This window comes from Herpailurus yagouaroundi, unplaced genomic scaffold (assembly GCF_014898765.1).
Source record: "Herpailurus yagouaroundi ecotype Mexico unplaced genomic scaffold, PumYag 100, whole genome shotgun sequence".
In the NCBI taxonomy this organism is placed as follows: domain Eukaryota; kingdom Metazoa; phylum Chordata; class Mammalia; order Carnivora; family Felidae; genus Herpailurus; species Herpailurus yagouaroundi.
The window spans coordinates 26,424,429-26,442,602 of NW_024412391.1; the positions used below are offsets into that span (position 1 = coordinate 26,424,429).

The 18,174-nt window shown below is 40.0% G+C and overlaps 1 pseudogene; it reads right to left on the reverse strand.

Moving 5' to 3' along the window:
- Positions 1 to 251: 251 nt before the first annotated feature.
- LOC121028435 (ubiquitin-like protein FUBI) lies at positions 252 to 699 on the reverse strand (annotated as a pseudogene).
- Between the last annotated feature and the right edge of the window lie 17,475 nt (positions 700 to 18,174).

An 18,174-nucleotide genomic window follows, 5' to 3' on the forward strand; every position in this document is an offset into this window, starting at 1 on the left:
CCAGGATGGTGGTAGGGAGCATAAAGGGAGATGCAAAAGAGACAAAAAAAAAAAAATGAAGAATCAAAAATACTTGCTTCCAAACTGAATACAGAAAATGAAAAGAAAGGAACAATGATGACTTGGATTCTCAGGTGGCTCCAGGCTTCTGCTGGCATTTATGAAAAATGGGAAAATTTGGAAAGAAGTGCAGGTTTGGGGGAAAATGGTCAAATTTGATAGGCTAAATTTGAGGGTTTTTTGTTTTTGTTTTGACTCGACTAAGTGGCTTTATTGGGGAAAGCCAGGATTACAACGGACTTAAGAGTTGGCATTGAGGCCCTTCTTCTTACAAAAGTGGGCACAACACTGACAAAGCAGCAGTTGTACTGCATCTGCCACTTGGCTCCGCCTGTCTGTCTTCTTTTTCTCCTGTTTCACCACCTTGGGAGTCTGCCCTCTTACTTTCCCAGGAGGGGCCAGTGAACCATGGACTTTACCTCCAAGCATACACCTAGCTACTTCCAGGGTGCTCAGAGCCTCCTCTCCACACTGACTTAGGGTAGCCTCATCCTCTAGCACTGTGCCTGCTGGGAGTACAACTTGATCTTCTGGAGCGATGCCCTCCAGCAAGGCTACATGGGCCTAGATCTGGGCAACCATGTCCTGGCTGGTCACTTGAAGGGTGTGTAGCTCCTGGGCATGGACAGAGAGCTGCATGTCCGCGACCAAACTGCCACCACCACAGCTGCTACTGTGAAGATGGAGTCAAGAAAGACGTTTGATTTATGAAGAACAGATATAATTTGCCTAGTTTTATGTCCGTTGGTCTCAGGTACACAAAGACTTAGAAGAGTCCCATGACTTTATAGATGCATAACATCTAGACAGCAGGGGAGAGTGACTGAAGCCACGGACAGAGGTCAGGACAGAAGTTGTAGATTTATTTGCCATCAATATGGAAACTTTGACAGAAGATAGAGTCAGAGGAAGGCTCCAAGTAGGAAGGTAGAAGACAGAAGGGCCTTCCAATAATACTCTACGTTTGAAATCTTCCCTGGGAGCTAGGTAGCCTCTGCACTATGGTGGGGTGGAGCTGTGTGCCAGAATGCTTCTCTGTCCAGTCAGACACTTGCCTAACGAGTGGATTCTGCCTTGACATCAATACCACCAGCGCTGTGATCCCCGCACCTGCCACGGGGAAACAAAAGAAGATGAAGAGGAGTAGACATGCTTTATCTGAAAGAAAAACTATAGTCTGTTCTCCATAGAAAGCTTGTAGTCTTTGCAACAAAAGGAAATAAGAGAATAACCCTTAAAATTAAAAAAACAAACAAACCCAAACAACAAAATGAAGCCAATCAACCAAATAGTCAAGAAACTCCAAAAGTTGTTGTTGTTGTTGTTTTCAAAACTCCTCGAAATTATCAAACAAAAACGGTTATTTAAAGAAGTCTGGGGAGGACACCTGGGTACTAAATGTTGCTTAACTCCTCCCCTTTTGTCCTTTCTCCTCCCCATTTACCCTCCTATCATTATTTTCTCTCCTGTCTCCTCATTCTCCCTATTTTGTCCTCTCTCCCCTGCAGAATGCTCCCACCCTCCAGTCTCTAATTCTAATTTTTTTTTAAGTTAAAAAACATGGAAGTTTATTGTAGGACACTTGGACAGTATGGGTAAATGGAATGGAAATGCTGGCAGTCATTTTGAGAATCATCTATGATGTGAATTCTAAAATTGCTACAAGCAGGATTTTATTCACCATGATGCTTTCTTTTGTTTCCTCTTTTCATTTTCTTTTTTTTTTTTTTAATTTTTTTTTTCAACGTTTATTTATTTTTGGGACAGAGAGAGACAGAGCATGAACGGGGGAGGAGCAGAGAGAGAGGGAGACACAGAATTGGAAACAGGCTCCAGGCTCTGAGCCATCAGCCCAGAGCCTGACGCGGGGCTCGAACTCACGGACCGCGAGATCGTGACCTGGCTGAAGTTGGACGCTTAACCGACTGCGCCACCCAGGCGCCCCTCATTTTCTTTATTTTCAGTTTCAGTTTCAAGAATGGATTCTCCATGTCTCAGGGGATTTTAAATCTTGAGGAGATGATCTTACCTCACGACAGCCAGTCCAGTGTTTTTGCCACCTGACCAAACTTCTAGAAGGACCTTGATAACCAGCTTGATGGTCAGATTGTCCATTTCGATGACTTTGTCGGTATAGAGTTTCTCCAGAAGTTCACACAATGACTTGGCACCCTGACCTGTGACATCATTGGCCTTCCAGGTATGGTATGTTCCTGTGGGGCCAGGCTCCCAAGGGGCAGGAGTGTGAGGGTGAGGATAGGTTGGGTTATGGAGGGAGGGTGGGGTGGGAAAGAGGCAGCCTCAGAAGCAGGAGCTTAAGCTCAGACTCCATGAGCCTAGGAGGCCCATAGGGAGAGGACTCCTGACTCCTGGCAGCAGGCGTGGAGAAAATGTATTGGTTTTCTCTTTTCTCTCAACTCATCTATAGCAGAGTCCAACAAAAGGCAAACAAAATGTTTTCTCAACAAATATAAATAAAAACAATAATATAATTTCCATATTGTAGGATGCTATAAAAGAGGAATACTTCATTTCCAGTGTCTCTTAAAAATGAGGACTGTTAGTGTAAGGAATATTCTTTGGAATGCTTTTCTTTTTTTAAATTTAAGTTTATAGAATATGGAAATGACCAAGAGTATTAACATAAAACTTGATTATGGATATTTTGTAGGAAATAATTCAAAATGTCAAAAGAATTTTTAGCATGGAGTCTTTAGCATAGCAAAAATGTGTTACAGAAATGTGTAAAAATGAATCCGTGGATCTATAAATCGTGGTGTACACATACAATGAAATCTTATGCAGCTACTAAAAACACTTCTTTCCAAGTTTTCAATGATATTTGGAGGTACCTAAGTAGGAAAAAAAAACAGTATATCTTAAAAGCAAGGTAAAAAATTGTGATCAATCTGCATGTATTGATATGGAGCCATTTTCAAGACAGATGACATAGCAAGTAGGATTTTTCATTGTCACAAGCTTTGTTTTACAAAAATACAGTTGACCCTTGAACAGCATAGCCTTGACCCCCACATGGGTCCATTTATGCACATTTTTTCCAAAAACACAGTCCAGTAAATGCATTTTCTTTCTTATGATTTTCTTAATAACATTTTCTTTTCTTTAGCTTATTTTGTTGTCAAAATACAGTGTATAATACATATAACATACAAAAATATGTGTTAACTGACTGTATGTTATCTGTAAGGCTTCTGGTGAACAGTGGGCTATTAAGTAAAGTTTTGGGCAAGTCAAAAGTTATATGCCCCTAACCCCTGGAATAATGCAGGGGTTTTATATATGTATGTATATATATATATATATTTGTAGGACACTTGTAGGACATATATATATAAATATATATAAATATACATATTTGCTTGTCCTTAATGGCTGTAATATCTGACTCTTATTCCCCATCATCCCTGAAAGAAGAAGAAATAATTTAGTCATTTCTAAGTAGACTCTGTCAAAGGCAGTGATTTCTCAGTCAAGCAAATCGAGATGTTGGATGATGGAATTCTACCATAGTGTTGACCCTGCAACACCAGATGCCTTCACTACTGTGCTTTCCACAGGGCACATGTGCATTACTTTATTTTTTAGTTTTTTTAAATATTTATTTATTTTTGAGAGAGAGAGCAGGAGAGGCAGAGAGAGGCAGAATGAGAGAGAGAGAATCCCAAGCAGGCTCTACGTTGTCAGCACGGAGCCAGCTGTGGGGTTCAATCCCATAATCATGAGATCATGACCTCAGCCAAAATCAAGAGCCGGATGCTCAACTGACTGAGCCACCCAGGTACCCCTGTGCATTACTTTAGCTCTGTGTCCAAACCTCACTGTGGGTTCAACTGATTGGCAGATAAGTTACATGCTTCTCAATGGTTTCAAGGCAATGTTAGAAATGTCATTTGTTGTTTTGTTTTACTTCCCAGCTTCTCTGATATATAATGGAACTTATATAGGGTTGAAACAATTTGATAATGGAACCATAAGTGGCTACAGCATCATCCCGGTTAGGATGACCAGATTGGTCTACAGTTTGAGGTTACTAACAGTGTACCAGCCCCATGGTACCTAATAAGTGATTTTAACAATGCAATTTAATTATTCAACTTGATTATTCAATTTGATTGAAAATGAATGACTTTAGTGGTTAAGTTTCCCTTCCCAATTATGCCAGATTTACCCCTGTGGAATTGCAAATATCTCTCAGAATGATAACATTTGTCAAATGAGACAGTGTATTCATTTAGCAATCACTCAGAGTATCCACCGAGCACCGTGTGCAAGATAATCAAGTAGAAATCGATTGTGTCTTATATTTGCACAGTACTTAGATTTTATAGAGCATGCCTACATGTCTTTTCTTACTTGATCCTAAAAATAGGTTTGTGAGGTGAACTGGGAAGAGATCCCCATTTCATAGATGAAGAAACAGGGGATCAGAGTTGAACCATTTGCCCTAAATCAAACCAGTAGTATATGGTGATGTTGGGACCAGGACTTAGCTGAGGATATATTGGGTACTGTTTCTAGTATTTCACATTGTCACATTTTCTATTGACTCCATAAAGAGGCTTTTGTAGGGAGGCTGGAGAAAACCTGAGGAATGGGAAGGAGACATGTCTCAAATGGTGAGGATGAGGGAGGGCATCTTTTAGGAGAGGCTAATAGAGCTGAGGGCCCATTCTTTTGCTAACTTCCCAACATTGGCCAGGGCCAGCCCTCCATGAGTAGGTACATCTCCAGCTCAGATTCTGTACCTTCTTCTGTCCCCCCTATGCTGCCTTTTGTGTGTCCCTGGCCAAAAAATACCCTGACCATTAGAAAAAAGTTACAGGTTATGAGATCCCACAAGATCCCACTTGTCAAGGAACACTATAAACATCTGTGGTGCAACAGCCTTGGAAAGGGAGCTTTCCTTTATTTTCAGAAGAACTCTGTGAACCTCTCTACCTCTGATCTGTAAACACAGCATTCTCTTTAGGGCCAGAGACTTCTTTGGTGTGTGCTGAAAGGACGACAAAGACTGGAAAAACAAGCCCACTGATTCTGAGAAAAACCACAGTCTAAAAGTCACAGCCTCTCTGCTAATATTTTGTATTCTTAATGTTTGTCATGGTACTTGGGAATAATTCACTAAGGCGCCATTAGATTTACATAAAGACAGTAGGCTTTCTGCAATCACAGATGAGGAGCGGGTGGGAGGTAGGAGGTGATGAGAGCAAGGCTGTCCATGTAACACAGCGGAAGCCTCTAGTTTTCTATAGCAGCTCAACACCCAGTGTCAGCAAAGGAAAAGAACAAAGGGATGAAGACAAAAAACACCATGTCTTTTGCAGGAGAAAAGAGTGAAGGTGGAAATTCTGCTAAATAATTTTAACTACATGAGGCTACCTGTTTAGCGAATCATCAGGTTCTTCCCATGTGTGTCTCTCAGGAAGATGTTTTCACATTGGTGTTTGCTAAACTAAGCACATTGTGATTGTTAAGCTAAAGTTGTGTGTTTAGTTAGTTACTTGTTTGTGTATTCATTTATACTTGGCTTTGTTCTAAAAATGCTTTGAGGTGACAGTGTCCAATAGCTCATTGTGCTTTGTGCATTGATCATATTTAGTCAGTTATTAAAAACACAACTGATCATTTCAAAGGGTACCTGTATGAATAGAAGAGTACAGATTTATTACCATAACTAGGAAAACATGCCAGAATTTTTTTTTTTTTTATCATTAAACTAACAATAGGTCTGCAGCCATTTCAGCGATAGATGATGGTAGGACAATTTTAGATAAAAATGATCAACAGCATATATGCCCCAAAGGATCATGAAGGCCCATTGAGGCTGACAAACTCAACTGCCATGCCCCTGGTAGACCCAGAAGTGCATTCCTGTGATCCTCAGTCTCAGAGAAGTTTGGCCCAAACCAATGCTTCTTTTATCAGATAAACTATAGCATAGAAGTGCTGAGATGTCACTAGAGACTGAACAAGATGTTTACATAATTACTGATCATTTCATTCCATCTCATTTTAATCTCAAACCAATTTGGGTTCTCTCCAAGGTTCAAGAACAAAACATTTATTATGGCAGAGTTGCAAAATGGCTAAAAGTGAAATCTCTGTGTTTAGAGAGATGGGTTTGAGGACTACTGCAACCACTTTCTAGCTAGTTCTGTAGCCAGTGCTATGGGTTTGGACAAGTCCCTTAAACTGTCAGTGCCTTAGTTTCCATATTTGAAAATGGGGTAATAATAACACCTACCTCATCATCTTGTTGTATCAAATGAAATAACACTTGTAAAATGCTTAGGCACAATGTGAAAGTTTGTTGATGTTGGCTACTTAGGCCTTTCAGATGGGAAGATATCTTAGTCCATTTGGACTGCTATAACAAAAGACCATCAACTGAGTGGATTATAAACAACAGAAATTTATTTCTCACAGTTCTGGAGGCTGAGAACTCTTAAGATCACAGTGCCAGCAGATTCGATGTCTGGTGAGAAACTGCTTCCTGATTCATAGGCACTGTGTCCTCACACAGCAGAGGAGTGAGGAATTCTATGAGGTCCCTTTAAAAGGTCACTTATAGGGGTGCCTGGGGGCTCAGTCGGTTGAGTAACTGACTTCGGCTTAGGTCATGATCTCATGGCTTGTGAGTTTGAGCCCCGCGTCAGGCTCTGTGCTGATGGCTCAGAACCTGGAGCCTGCTTCAGATTCTGTGTCTCCCTCTCTCTCTGCCTCTCCCCCACTCGTGCTCTGTCTCTCTCTGTCTCAGAAATAAATAAACATTAAAAAAATTAAAAAAAATAAAATAAAAGGTCACTTATCCCATTTATGAGGCTTCCATGATAATGACCTAATCACCTCCCAGAGGTCTTACCTCCAAATACTATCACATTAGGGATTAGGATTTAACATATGAACTGGAGGGAGGGAGAGAGATACAAATATTTAGTCTATAGCACAAGATGATTAAATAATCTGCCCTCAAGGAGCTTGTATTAGTTTGGGCTCTCCAGAGAAACGGAACCAATAGCATATGGAGGTAAAGATTCTTTTTTTTTTTTTTTTTCCATCAGACATTTTTTAAAAGCTAAGACACTTTTTCCAGTCTGGGATAAATATCTTTAGTTTCGGTAGCATACATTAAGTGGCACTAATTACAGTGGCAGTAATTATAAGGTGACTAACATGAAACCACAGTATAACTTTGCCACCACCACATAGACTTGGCCTTCCTGTCTGAGCACATTTTTTTTAAAAACTGGATACTCGCACCAAAACTATGCCAATGAAATCTGTTAAGGAGTAAAACTCCTCTAAGTGGTGACTCACTAGAGTACCTAGATATAAATATAGATTCAGATTTACTGTAAGAAACTGGTATAGATATAAAGAGATTTACTCTAGATATAGAGAGATTTACTATAAAAAAAAATCTGAGAAGGAAGCCGAGAAATTTAAGACCTACAGTCATCAGCAAGCTGGAGACCCAGGAGATACAATGGCGTAAGTTCCGATCTGAAGCTGAGGCAAAAGGTAAGAAGACCAAAGGCCCAGTTTGGAGTCAGTCAGGTAGAGAGAAGGGATTCTTTCTTATTCAGCCCTTTATTCTACTCAGGCCTTCAATGAATTGGATTATGCCCACCTTCCCTGCGGAGGGTGATCTGCTTTACTTTGTCTACAGATTCAAATGTTGATCTCATCCAGAAACACCCTCACAGACATACCCAGGAATCATGTTTAACCCAATATCTGGATACTCTATGGCCCACTCATGTTGACACATAAAATTAACCATTAGAGTTTGCAGTGAGGTACAAAAGACGGATATATAAGTAAGTATTACAAAGAAATAAAGGAAGTGTAGAATTAGAATATACAAAGAGCTGTGAGAGTCCTGACAAGGGAGACTCCCATGAACCTGGGGTGGCTGGGGAAGGTTTCCAGATGTTTGGGTGCTTGGCCTGAGGTTTGCAGTGTGGGGAGGAGTTTTCCACGTGTCTAGGAAAATGGAAGGGGCACAGGACTCTGGACCATTTCTCACCTACTTAGTCGCTAACACACTAGTCCAAGCAACTTCCATTTCCCCTACACTCTCCTGCTAGCCTTCTACCTGGACTCCTTGCCTTTGCTCTTTGTACCTCGACCATTAATTATCCACACAACAGCCTACGGAGAGGCCTTAAATCCATCAGTCAACTCATGGTACACCCTGCTGTTAATGATCTAGTAATTTTCCATAATACTTGGTAGAAAATTCAAAGCCCTAACACTACAATGCCCCATATGATATGACTCCCCATCACGTCTCCCGCCTAATTTCCTGTGACTTCCCTTCTCTGTTGTTGGTTTCAGATACAGAGACCTTCCGTGAGTCTGACGACCTGCTTTCACTTCAGGGTATTTGTTTCTACCCAGAACACTTTTCCTACAAATAGTCATATGGCACTCTCTCTTACTGCATTCAGGTTTTCGTCCAGAGTCAGCATTCTTCAATGGCACAACATCCCTGTTGTCAGTTTATCCTGCTTTCTATAGTTTGTATAGTCAGTTTTGTTGTTGTTTTGCACATATCTGGAAACCTTCCTGGACGAGGTGATGCTTGAGTTGTATGTTGAAGGATAAGATAGCAGGTAAGAAAGAGGGAGAAGAGAATCCCAGGCCAAAGGAACAGTATGTGCAAAGGCTCAGCATCAAGAAATAGAATGCCACCTTGGAGAAATGCAGGTGGTTCCATTGGGGTAAAAAGTGCAGCATGGGTGAATGAGAGAAAGGAGCTAGAGGAAGACAGGGCCATCTGTTGACATACTAACAGTGGTGCCTGTAGGCCCACTGCATCTGCCAACACCCCATCCTTCCTCCTTCATTCAGAGGGGCTGGTCTCAGATTTCATGTCTTAGAGCAGTGTTTCTCAACCTTTTTTTCATATTGTCACTCCACCCAAGTAGTCTATTTAAACATTTTTTTCTGACACTACTCCCCATGAAACTTTAATACCACAGGTATGCTGTGTATGTGTTTATCTACTGTATATGCTTATCTGCACTTTTTATATAAAAATGGGATTTTCTCCTCCTGAAAGCCGGTTTTCACCTCTATTGAGAATGTATGTTTTATAATTTTCACTGATGGCATGATTTTGTCTCTGTCTTGTCTCCTCTGTCTCTGTTTCCTTCAGACATACAGTTTCCAGGGAGCATCTAAATACAATAGGATATCACAGATGTGACAATCTTTGAGCCACTGTAGCATAGTAGTAACTAAACTTACATAAAACTGGAGTGATTTTTCTTTAATACCCTGATAATTTTGCCCTGTCCCTCATATCTGGACCACCTTATTCTACGTCAATGCTTCTTAGTGGCATTTGAGACTCTGAAACGTTCCAAGGAATGTCACATATCAGATCCTTAGAGCTCTGGCTTCAGTGATAACTGATTTATTCAGATGCTATTTATCCTCAAAGTCACTCCTCTGTCTCCCCACCCCGACCAGGGAAGCGAGCTGAAAACACCTGCAAAGGGCACAGGAGGAAAACAAAAAGACCTCTGAGTAACCAGCATGAATTCTACACTGCAGCAAAGCTTGTGTATTTTTTTTAAAAAAATCAGTTTTTCCAGCTGTTGAATGTAAGTATTGAATCACTAAATTGTACACTGAAACTAATATTATACTGTATGGTAACTAACTGGAATTTAAATAAAAATGAAAAAGAAAAAAAGGAATAGAACTAAATAAAAGGAAAGATATGCCATGTTTATTTAAAAAATCAGCTTTTGGGGGCACCTGGGTGGCTCAGTCAGCTAAGCATCCCACTTCAGCTCAGGTCATGATCTCGTGGTTCATGGGTTTGAGCCCCACATCAGGCTCTGTGCTGACAGCTCAGAGCCTGGAGCCTGCTTTGGATTCTGTGTCTCCCTCTCTTTCTGCCTCTCCCCTATTTGTGCTCTGTCTCTGTCTCTCTCTCTGTCTTAAAAATAAATAACATTAAAATTTTTTTCAAAATCTGCTTTTTTATACAGTATCTATTTACATTTAATATACACAATTCTATTAAGATTTGTAAACTCATTTCCAAACTCATGATTGATTTGGGGTAGCAAAATAGAAAAGGGAGAAAAGGGCTGATGATAACAAGTAAAATACAGAAAAGCAGTGCTAATCACGTTTAATAATATGAAAACATGTCAGTCTAGGCCCAGTTAGTACTGGGGCAAGTGAACCCAGGTATGTCACCAGGATTTTACTGGTTATAATGTTGTTCCTAAATGATCATATGACCTTTTGTTTAGGAAAACAGAATATGAATCTTATTTTCCAAAGCTTCCAACTAAGAATAAAGTTCTTTGCTTAAAATAATAAAGCTTCCTCTAACTGGAAAATTTTGCTGTCCATAAGGACTTATCTCCATGAGGATCCTGGGCAGTGTCTGGTTTTAATAATTGCAGGAGCTGTCACATGGAAATAAATGCAGGGTGTTCAAAGGTTCCATGAGACAAAATACAGACTTTGCTCATTTGGAGTAATGATATATGGTATGAGTGAACCTGAAATGAAAAAATTAAAAGGTTATTGTTTTACGTGTCCAAAATTTAAAAAATATAATTCCATATCACAAGTAGCTTCAACACTGGTCAGCACATGCTGTGATAAAAGCTTAGCTAATTCCCTTGATGGTGATAATGGAAACTAAATGTGTACAGACACTTACATCAATGTATGTAAGCGAGTTACTCAATGATTGAGGAGTGTTGCATAGCTAGCAGAATTGTGTTCAGGTTAATGTTGCCTGCAGAGATAATAGGCCATTAGGATAAATTCTTCACTTCCCCCTAATCTAATACCTGAGGTTCATTGAGAGAAAAATAAAGCAATATCTCAGTTGCAGTTGCAGTAGCAGTAGGATGATCCCCGAAAAGGACTTTGGGATCAAGAATCAAACAAGATCGGGGTGCCTGGTGGCTCAGTCAGTTAAACATCTGACATTGGCTTAGGTCATGATCTCATGGCTTGTGGGTTCAAGCCCGTGTCAGGCTCTGTGCTGATAGCTCAGAGCCTGGAGTCTGCTTTAGATGCTGTGTTTCCCTCTCTCTCTGCCCCTCCCCTGCTCTCTCTCTCTCTCTCTCTCAAAAATAAATCAACATTAAAAATAAGAAGAATCAAACAAGATCAATTTGTTGAATATGGCTGGGTGATGTAGATGGGGGTGGGGTACAGACACATTCTGGCCCACAGGTGATCGATTATAACTCTTCTACCTGTATTATCAATAGAAAGATGACAATCAGTTTAGTCACAAAGGTGGGCACTTTTCTTTCTTTTTTTTTTCTAACCAGTCACCCAGGTGGTTTCAGTGAACTTTTCTCAGAATTGACCGAGTCAGGTTTATGAAATTGATTAAATTAGCTGCTCAAAAATAAACATACTGAGAGATTTAAAAATAAAATTGACCAAAAGCAAAGCTTAAAAAAAATCTTTCTTAATATAAGGTAGTATGGTAAAAACCCATCAGCATCAAAGTCTCAAGGGAGAGTAATTGTGGGTGAAGAAAAGGGACCAGATCCAAAGGGAAAAGGCATGTGGCACCATTGGTTCTTTTTGCCTGCTGTCGCTCTCCTCTAGCCTGTGCAGCCAGTTGAGGGGTCCTCTGGCCTGCTTTCTAGACACCGGGCTCAGGAGGCTCTGAGGAGCTCCTTTATTTGGAGGAGATTCAAAGAAACTTTAAGGAGAAAGTGGCTGGTGATTTAACATAAAACCTTGACTAGGAGAAGGACTGGGTTATATGCCACAGCTGAGTTGTATTAATAAGAGGGAAACTCCCATTAATTAAACAATTTGCCCTATTTCCTTTATTTCTATTTAACTATGACAACTTTAAAAATAAAAGCCTAGACTTAAAACATTTTTAAATTTTAGAGAGTCACTCTTGTGTAAATAATCCTTGAATTCCAAGCAGTGAATTTTATAAGGTAATTTCAAGGACTAACATTTTGAAAATGCAGAATTAGAGGCCATTATGTTCACCTTTCTTAAAACTCTCTTCTCCCTGGGATAAAGAAATTGTGGTTTATATACACAATGGAATACTACTTGGCAATGAGAAAGAATGAAATATGGCCTTTTGTAGCAACATGGATGGAACTGGAGAGTGTTATGTGGAGTGAAATAAGTCATGTAGAGAAAGAGAGATACCATATGTTTTCACTTTTATGTGGATCCTGAGAAACTTGACAGAAGACCATGGAGGAGGGGAAGGGAATAAAAAAAAAAAGTTAGAGAGGGAGGGAACCAAACCATAAGAGGCTCTTAAAAACTGAGAATAAACTGAGCGTTGATGGGGGGTGGGAGGGAGGGGAAAGTGGATGATGGGCATTGAGGAGGGCACCTGTTGGGATGAGCACTGGGTGTTGTATGGAAACCAATTTGACAATAAATTTCATATTAAAAAGACAAAAAACAAAAAAAAAGTCTCTTCTCCCTGATCTACACAATTAGTTTCTGGTTCTTTCCTACCTGCCTGACCACTCCTGTTAGCTATGTCTACTTTTTCCTTGTCAGAACCCACATCAATGCATTCCCCATGGTTTTAGTCTTGGCACCTCTTTGCCTTCTCCCTCTAAATACTCTGTCTTCGGAGTTTGGTTTACTTCATGGATTCAACTATTACTCATATTCTATAAGAATGCTATATGAAAAGAAAAGAAAAAAAGTTTTCCAAAGAATAGTCCTTACACTAACAGCCCATGGTTATAAGAGAAACTGGAAATGAAATAGCCCTCTTTATGGTATTCTATGATATGAAAATTCTACAGTAGTCTTATTTATATTTTCCCAGAAATCATTTTACTTACCCTTGTTTGACTCTGCTGTGACTGAGTTCAGAGAGAATAAAGAACTCTCTCCATCATGATGGATGAACTGCCAACCTGAGTAAACAAGTTACTCTCAAAGATGTACTGTAGCACAACAACATGGCATTGACATTTTGGCCTTAATTTAAGTGAAAATGTGATTTTTAAAACTCAGAATTCATCTAAGTTTTTTCATCATTAAAATTAAAGATTTAACGCACTTAAAGTGCTAAAATTGACACAACTTTTACAGAACATGTAAAAATATAAATGTATAAAAATAGTAGAAGCTCAGTGGATAACCTAGAGGTGGGTGGGGCTAGACTTTTCCAATCTGTTTACACAGATGGCCAAGATAGTCATTTGGTGCCTGGGTCTTTGGTAATTCATGGGATGGGATTCTCCTAGATCTTCCCACCTTCTATTCCCCGTGTGATTTCTGTCAAAACTGGACCAGTTTATCTTTCAAGTACATTCAGGGGCCCTGAATGTGAGCTGAGGAGGGCAAGAATGCCACCTAGCCGGCTGCAGGGATCAGGTTGGAATTCCTGTTCCCATCAGGATCCCAGGGACTCTGAGCTGGGACTTCAGCTCTGGCTCTTGGATCTGCCTCTCACCCACCCCACCCTCCAAGCAGGATCTAACTTGCCTTCATCCACACCCCCAGCAATGGGAGATACTATACGAATTAGACTGGAGGAGGCGGGAGGAGGGAAGACAGAAGGGCAAGGGGATGAGAAAGCTAAGGAGGGAGAGCAGAGGAGAAAGGAGAGGAGTTGGAAACACTCTGCTTCCAGATATCCTCCTCAGATTTCAGATGAGCCTGCCTCTTGTTTGATAACTTTGAGGACTTTTTTTTGTTAACAGCCTTTGGGTTTTTTGTCTGATTGGTTTGTTAGTTTGGATTTTTGTGTGTTTGTTGGTTTGTTTTGTTAGATTTTTTTTTTTAATTTTAAGAGTTGTTTTATTTTATTTTGTTGCCAGGACTTCAGGAAGCGTTCCCAAGGCCCCATCTGATGCAAAGTCCTCCACTGTGCTTCACCACTGCTTGTCTTTACCCTGATCCCAGCACAATGGCTCTGCTTGTTGTCTGGTTTGCCACGTCTGTTGTTAATTTAAACCACCAGGAGGTCAGGGACGACTCTATTTTGTTTGAATGGCATGTGTTCACCGGAAAATAATCTTCTCTCCAATGTAGAATCCTGAGCATGAGAATTCTCAAGACACACTAGGTCAAGAGTGAGAGGAAAGTACAAAATATATGTTCACTGTCTTATATCGCGTTTCTTCTTGTGAACATATGGGTATAATCGTGGCTCAATAAAAGATGTGCTCCAATTATCTCTCTTTGGTCCTCCCTTTGAAATACTCCCTAATTGGTAACACATTTGCTTAGCCACTCTACTAGGTAGTTACTACTTAAAAACTGGAGAATTTTTAAGAGTTTAGCAGAACATCTGGGAGCTGTGAAAACTGATTTTGGCTGAACTTCTCTTTGTTTTTTTCCAGTGTTTGGTTTTTTTTTTTTTTTTTTTTTTTTTCCTATACAATTACACTTGCATCCAACTTCTGTCAAACCTGATTGTTCGGGAATTTTACCTGTAGTACTCTTATTCCTCACAGAACCCTAGAAACCTGAGCATTGATCTTTCCTCCTTGTCTCCAGCCCATATCTGAGTCTGGCATTTATTATTTTCTTCAGCTGTAACATTTTAATCCATTCATAACTTTGCTTATATCTCTGACTTGGAGATCTTGGGCCACCTTTTAATTTATTCTTTTATGCACTCGTTCATTCACGTGTTCAACAAATATTTACTGAGTTGCCTTGGCACAACTAGAGATAATAGATGAATAATGGTTCCTGCCCTCAAAAACTTTACTATGGGGAAATAGTCAAACAATCCATTAAAATACAACAACATAAATGCTATTTATTCATTCAGGTAGTCTCTGGGTTCCTACTCTGTCCCAGCACTGTGCAAGGCAGATGTTACAAATAGATTGCCATATAGGAGGAATACCTAATGGGGGAAGGGGAAGTCTTCCAGAAGAGATGATCCCAAGTTTGGTCCCGAATGATGAAGAGGGTCTAACCAGGGAAGTTGGAGGCAGAGAAACAAGGAGGGATTATTATGTTCACAGCAGAGGGAGCAGCATCTAAAAAGTTTTAGAAGGAAGAAAGATGTGCCAAGGGCATTGCAAGCTCTTGGCTATGGCCAGGAACTGTGTCATAGTAGCATTTATCAAATATATGCTGAATGAAAGAGTAGAGAGAAATAATGCTGTAGAAGCAAGGAGGGATGAAGTTTTTTTTAATGTGTATTTATAAATTTATTTTGAGAGAGGGAGAGAATCGCAAGCAGGCTCTACACTTAATACAGAGCCCAATGTGGGGCTTGATCTTATGACTGTGAAATTAAGAGTTTGATGCTCAACCTACAGAGCCACCCACGTGCCCCTTAAGAAGCCTTTTAAGTTATGCGAAGGAGTTTGGACTTCACCTTGACAATTATGGGAGACCATTGAAAAGAATGTTAGGATGATGGGGCTGAGAGTAGGGGTACAGAATAGATATGATCAGACCTGTATTTTAAATTTCTCACTTTGGTCTTATCATCAAGATTGACACAGGCAAGAGTGAGGGCAGGGAGCCCAGGAATGAAGCTGTTGCTATAATATAGATCTTAGTAACCCAGAATGTGGTCCTGGCCCAACAGCATCGTCTACATAACCCAGGAGCTTGTTATAAGTGCAGAATCTTGGGGCACACCAAGATTGAGTCAGAGACTGCATTTCATTATAATAAGTTCACTCAGTGATTCCAATACATATTAAAGTTTGAGATGCACTTATCTAAACTTAATTATGTTAGTGGTAGCAGGGTTAAGAAGAATGGGAAGATTTGAGAGGTATTTCACTGGAACAATCAACCAGATTTGGTGAGCTAATGGATGAGAAGGAAGGATAATAAACAGATGTAGTATCTCTAAGTGAAGAAAAAGGGTTGGAGAGAGAGCTGGTACTGATCTCTTGGGCCTGTACTTTAAAAAAATTGATTTGAAATCTATTCATAGAAGTAATAAAATTGTTATATAGCTAATCTCTGCTCTGAAAACCACAGCCAGGGGAACACTTAGAATTATAACATAGAAAATATTATCGAATCAAAGATATCTGCTCAGTAGGGTAGCACTTTTTTGATTACATTATACCTCAAAACTTCTCTCTTTATGGCAACATATCAGAGACTGAAATAACACTGTTAGTTTAGGTTAGCATGTGTCTAGCAGACCAGAAAGGGAGAAAGGAAAGGAGCTTGCTCAAAAGAGAGAAACAGAGAGACAGAGACAGAAAGACCGAAGAATTTTTCAAGTCACAGCTCCAGCCTGTTGTAGAGCCTGTTGGAGAAAAGTGAACTTCCTTATACATAAAGATCACAAAAATTCTAAACCTAAGTAAATTTGCCTTGAAAATTTAAGGGAATTGATAAGATACCTAATGGTTTTGAATGCTAACTATGTACCAATCACTGCCTATTCACTGTTAGTATTTAATGTCACTTGTTTTTGACAACCCTGTAAGGTAAGTGTCTCCCTCCTCTTCTTTCAGTTAAGGAAATTGAGTATCATCAATGTGAAAGTGTTTGCTGGAGGCAGATCAGCCAACTGCAACTTCCACCCAGGATTTCAACCCTGTATGTCCAGGCTTTTCCTACCATTCTGTGCTGTCTTTTAAAATAGACAACTCTTTACATTTGACAATCCTTTAAAGGAACCAACATCCAGCACATGTGACCTGGGACATAAAACACCTTGCATGGAATACATAACCAGTTCAAGAAGAGGAGAGCATACAGACCAGACAAGGTCAGAAACATTCCCCTTAGCCACACAGCTAAGAATCCATCAGTTCCCTAAAGTGAAGATTAGAAAGGTTAACACCAGACCCATAATGCATATTGTTTGTATTTATATTACATTCATATATATTATTGTATTTTATTAGTTACATTCCACATGTTGCTACATTCATTCTTGTACATTCAGTTCTCAACATTTTGTTGTCTTTGTATTGTCGATGGAATATAAGGTCTTTAATTTCATTAAGCAAGGTGAAGATAAATGACAATTAGGGCCAGGAATTTGGAACCAAGCAAAAGCAGAAACATGCCTTAGGAAGGCTATTTCTTGTCTGTGCTGGAAGTTACCAATTTTGAATACATTTTAAGACAAGTCATTGCAGAAGATACAACAATCAATAAACTAGGAGTTCTGCCATCAAGTACCTAGCAATCTAGGGTGGGAGACACAGCAAGTTTAGTAATAAAAATAGTGAAAGAATATGTTAAGTACCATATGTGACCATATAGAGATAAAATGAGAGAAGTGAGTTTCCATTATTATGGCTGTGTAACAAGTTATCCTGAGACTTAGTGTTGTTAAATACCCATTTATTCTTTGGTTTGGGAAATAAGACAGGGAATATCAAGGATAAATTGTCTCTACTTCATGATGTCTGGGACCTCAGTTGGATGACTTGAAGCTTAGGGGTTGGAATCATCCGAAGGTTCATTTGTTTGCATGTCTGGCAGTTGATGCTGCCTAGACTCAAAAAGCTGGTCTGCTGGGATAGTTGAGCTTCTCAGGCATCTCACTCTGTCTTTCTGTGGTCCCTCTACCTGGTCTCTCTATCTTGGGCTGCATGTTGAAAGAGAGCAGCAGGTGGCTGTATGGCTTTTTCTAACCCAGTCTTACTTAAAAGTCACTTCTACCACATTGTTTGTTGGAATCAATTCACTAGGGCTAGCCTGTATTTAAAGGGAAAGGAATTATACTCTACCTTTTGTGGGAAAAGAGTCCAACAATTTGTGGGCGTGTTCTAAAAACACCACACTGGAAGGGCACCTAGGTGTCTCAGTCGGTTGAGTGTCCGACTTTGATCTCACAGTTTGAGTTTGAGCCCCGCATTGGGCTTGCTGCTGTCAGCACAGAGCCCACTTGAGCTCTTCTGCCCCCCCCCCCCCCCGTCCCTTACCTGCTTGCACTCTCAAAAATAAATAAATGTTAAAAACACCACACTGGAGAATCAGGGAACACTTCATGGAAATACTACCATTGGAGCTGGGTATTGAAAGATGAATGTAATTTGAATAAGCGAAGGTAATATAAGTGGAAGTAAACACAGGGATCTTTATCTGCAGATAAACCATGCAAGAACATAACAGACTGATAAAGCTAGTGCATTGGGAGTACAA